General features: G+C 40.6%; 1 long non-coding RNA gene across 1 annotated transcript in view; it reads right to left on the reverse strand.

Annotated features, from left to right (window-relative positions):
- Positions 1-4,932, reverse strand: part of LOC110300944 — a 415,664-nt gene that overhangs the window by 15,326 nt on the left and 395,406 nt on the right. Inside the window, exon 4 of the long non-coding RNA XR_002378648.1 lies at positions 2,269-2,376. This is a non-coding gene — a long non-coding RNA (uncharacterized LOC110300944). The remainder of the gene's footprint in view (positions 1-2,268; positions 2,377-4,932) is intronic.

The raw sequence follows: 4,932 nt of genomic DNA on the forward strand, positions 1-4,932 counted from the left end.
AAGAAGAAGAAGAAGAAGAAGAAGAAGAAGAAGAAGAAGAAGAAGAAGAAGAAGAAGAAGAAGAAGAAGAAGAAGAAGAAGAGAGTTATTCCTCCTCAAGGAACCTCTTCCACCCTTTACAGTTTCCATTGAATTTTTCCTACAAAGCCCATGTCAACACCTGGGATAAGCAGATCTCAACACACCCTGAATTCCAAATGTTTCAAAACATATTTTGACTGTACAGATTTCCTATTGTTATTTCTCTTGGACTTTGTTTTGCCCATTAAAACTGGGTCTGAGAATAACTTAGTCTGGTGCTAGTCTAGTGGAAAAAATAAATGTGACAGAGAGAAGTCTATAGTTATGTGTGTGACACAAGACAATGCCACCAGTTATGGTACTGGTTTGTTGAGAAGAATGTGACTTTGCATGTGTTTGGGGCCACAAAAAGCCTTGGAAGATTTCTCAAAGCTCTTGATAATTGGTGGCTGTCTCAGAACCTATTGGCAATAATAGCACAGCAACTAGGAGTCTCTGTTGACACACAAGTGATTGAGCTCCAGGTGACGTAACAAGGAAAGGAGTTCAATTCCTGACCCCACGAGGGCTATGGAACAGTCTACAATTAGACTGTTCTTCCTCCAAAACTCACTGCATTACCCCATGCCCTAGCTCTTCATGCTTCTAGCTCATTGCTTTTCTCTAATTGCTAAGTATGAATCACACAATTCATCAGTAATTCCTCAAATTGTAGATGAAATCCTAGTATTCAATCAATACACAATTCCAGCTTGGTTTGAGTTTTAACCCTGACCTTAAGAAATATGGTGGCTAATCTTGGCTGGCAACTTGACTACATCTGGAATCAAATAAACCCAAAATTCTGGGCACTCCTGTGAGGGGTTTTCTTGGCAAGGGGATTTGAAACAGAAAGACCCTCTGTAAATCTGGACCACACTTCTGGCAGCAGGATATATAAAGAAGGCCTGCCTGTCCTCCCCCCTCAATGTAAAGTCCTTCTATTCTGTTGCTGAGGCATTCCTATAACAGTATAGAACAAACTTTTTGGGGATTCCAACATAGACTAAAGATCAGAAGCTCTCTAAGAATATTCAGGCCTCAACTACCAGATTTGTACTGCTGATACATCAACTTCATGGACTGAGAAATTATGATATTCTCAGTCTTCCCAGTATGAGACAACCATTGTTGGACTACCTGGAACTGTATCCTATACTCCTATCTAATAAATGCCGTACACATACATAAAATTAATATATATTAATTATATCGGTACTCTTCCTTTAGAGAACTACAACTAACACAAGAATGAAGGAAAAGAACACAGAAAGGGAGTATATTTTGGTAAAGAAGACAAAAAATAGATTTGAGATGAGGAGACGTTGTCAAAAATGCCTTTATCCTATACCACTAGCCCATTCCCGTTTACTTATTAATATGGAAACTACACAGATGACTTCTGAACTACTTTTAAACTCCAAAATTCTCTTGTTCAACTTGACAGTGACAAAAAGTACCTATGGCAGGTGTGGGAAGAGAACTGCAGGGGTAAACTTTCATTAGCACACACAGTTCTGCCCCTTGGCTCTCTGCTCTTTTCCTTGCCCAGTCTTATTTTTTCTGCATACATTAAGAAACTGAAGGCAGCAAGTTTTGGTGTCTTGACAAGATGAGAATTTTGATCTGCTGCAATGGTGCATGGTGACATGACCAATTTGCCCACAGTGCTCACTGACATTTGGCTCTGTTTCCCTCTTGCATCTTTTTACCCCCTTTTTTGAGAAAACAAGTACAGTTTGAGAATCCAAAAACCAAAATCTGAAACTTCTTGTACACTGGTATGATTCTCAAAACATTTTGATTTTGGTACATTTTATATTTCAGACTGTTGATCAGAATAGATATGATCAACTAGAGATATTTGTAGATATACAGAACCCTAGGTATCTATGGATATCTGCAAGCCAGAGCATTCCCAGGCCCAGATTTTAGATAAAGGACATCTTAGTTTCATAAAGAGACTACACTTCACAATCCTGCCTCATCTGTAAGTGAGTCGTACTGAGACGTTATCTCTGACTCACTGTGGACTTGAAGCATCGAGTCATGTGTCTGGGATACTTCAACTTCTAAAAGTGGCCAGAGCAACAAGAACCCCTAAACCTTGTAGCAGAATTTCTGCCTCTTTGGGGTACAGATTACTCTGTTCACCTTCTTATTCTTAAACACAAAATAAAAAAATAAATAAATAAAAATAAACGATACCTCCATCACATGGCTGGAAGAAGAGAAAGCTGAAAATGCATTGTGAGTAACAAAGCTGTCTGACTTCAGTAGGTGCAAAGACGAATTGGAGAGTTAGTAACAGTTGTCCTAAAAAAAAGTCAATATAGAGAGAAACATAATTACGTAGCCAATCGAAACCTGGACTACTTCACTTACCCTGTTCACTCTAATGTGCAACTGCCCTAAATAGCAATGTAGGGGTCTTTGGGCATACCTGTCATCACAGTGACACGGAACATCATTTACCTGTGCCACTTTCCTAGTGACCACGCAAGCCCTGGCCAGCCATGTTGCTTTTCTAGAGGCTGCACCAGCCCTGGACAATCCACTGTGTGCATGCATTTTGCTGGTTTTACTTAATTACTGGGGAACTCACAAATCTAAAATGCTTAAAAACCTGAATTATTTCCTAACTGATAGGACAATACAAGTAAAACCCGTGACTCCCGACTTTTTTTTTCTTAACTCTTATTTTTTTAATTAGGTATTTTCTTTATTTACATTTCCAGTGCTATCCCAAAATTCCCCCATACCCTCCCCCCACTGCCCTCCCCCCCCACTCCCACTTCTTGGCCCTGGTGTTCCCCTGTACTGAGGCATATAAAGTTTGCATGACCAATGGGCCTCTCTTTCCTCTGATGGCCGACTAGGCCATTTTCTGATACATATGCAGCTAGAGACACGAGCTCCAGGGGGTACTGGTTATATCATATTGTTGTTCCACCTATAGGGTTGCAGACCCCTTTAGCTCCTTGGGTACTTTCTGACTCCCAACTTAATGTGTCAGGCTGCAGTCGCAAAGCTCAGGAACTCCAGTGGGGTTCCTTTGCAGCTACTCGTATAAGGTATCTATGAACTGCAAATTTAAATTGCAATCATAAACAATGTTTTCATTTTAGACTGGGTCTTGTCTCAAGTTATCATGCTGTACATTAGCAAATATTCCAAAATAAAAGCATAAAGGATACAAAACAGTTCTCATCTCAAGTACTTGTGATAAAAGATATTTAATCTATACAATAACCAATGGCCATTTATGGCTCAGTTGGAAGCCAGAAGGCCAAAGTGAGATGTCAGCTGACTGATGTCTGGTAAGACTCCTTCTTTACCTCACAGCTGATGACTGACACTTTCACACTGAGGATCTCATGTGGTAGGGAGGAGAGTAAGGTTCGCTGTGGTCTCATTTACAAAGACACAGATCCAAAACTTATTCTCCTCAGTTCAACACTTTCCAAAGGACCTGCATCCAAACCCTGGGCTTCCTACTACGCGCTTCATATACATTACTGCATCCCATTTAATTGCAAAACTGCCAGGGAGACAACATCCCACACAAGTAGGCCCAGATCATGAAAATTTAACTAGTTCCTCCAAAGTCAGCTGGACATGGGTTGGCAGAGCCAGAACACAATCACGTAAGCCTCTGTATACTCAGCATATTAGCTCAAGTTAGAATGGGGTCAGAGCCTTCTTAGAGAACACACAAAGTGCAGACATTCTGCTCTTAGGTCTCTTGAATCAGAATCTAAATGTTGACAAAGGTGGGAATCACATGCACAAGAGGATTGAAAAGCCCCAAAATAGATCTAGTCAAGAGTAGTAGCTAAGATGTAAGGAGACAAAAAGAAATTTGCACATATTTTTAATTGTTCTTACTAAAGTGGATATATATGAGTGAGTCTGTGTGAAGAGTGTGTGTGTGTGTGTGTGTGTGTGTGTGTGTGTGTGTGTGTGTAGCAGAAACGAGGTGGTCAGAAGAGATCCTTGGGTTCCCTGGCTCTAAGGTCAGATTCAGGTCCTTTAGCAATATAGCAAGTACTCTTAGCTATTGAGGCATCTCTCAAATTGCTGCATAAAATTCTTTAAGCGTTTTAGGTTACAAATGCATTCTAATGTAGCTGATGGCAGTCTGGTAGACTCTGTTCAACTGCCAAGTTGAACATCAATCATGCAATGGTTACTAGGAAACAATGAAAGCCTTAGGAGGGGTGTGCACCTTGTATAGGAGGGTATTGATCTATACAGTGGGAAAAGTTTGATTAAGAGGGTGTGGGGTGGGGAAAAAAAGAAAAGTTTGATTAAAAGTAAGTTGTAACGTATAAGGAAATGAAGTAACAATAACACCCCCACAGGCATGTCAGCTAACAGCGTCCACGTGTACTTTCTTTTTCTGAGTGTCTTGTTGAGAAAGTATAAATCTAAAGAGGAATGAGTCAAGCAAAGGTCTCTTGATTATCGATTACCACCAGACCTGGACTTCTGCATGTAGATTGCCAAAGCTCCAACTATGCATTATACATTGAGCAAGACAGTACTTTGAAATGTACAGAGCAATAAATTTACAATCAGAAGTAAAGTGCTTTCTGATACGGTTCACTGTGCATAGCTTTTAGATGAGACGACTCAGACAGGGAAGTTGAAAACAAAATAAAAGTCCATTTCCCCAATGACTGGCAGCCATGAGTAAGCAGACCATGTATGGCCCTGACAATCCAGGAAGGAGAGTTGATGAAATCCTTCTGAAGACTGACTGTTAAGACTGAGATATATGCCCCAATATAGGGGAATGCCAGGGCCAAAAGAATGGGAATGGGTGGGTAGGGAAGTGGGGGGCGCTATGGGGGACTTTTGGGATAGCAT

This window comes from Mus caroli, chromosome 8 (genome assembly GCF_900094665.2).
Source record: "Mus caroli chromosome 8, CAROLI_EIJ_v1.1, whole genome shotgun sequence".
Classification (NCBI taxonomy): Eukaryota; Metazoa; Chordata; class Mammalia; order Rodentia; family Muridae; genus Mus; species Mus caroli.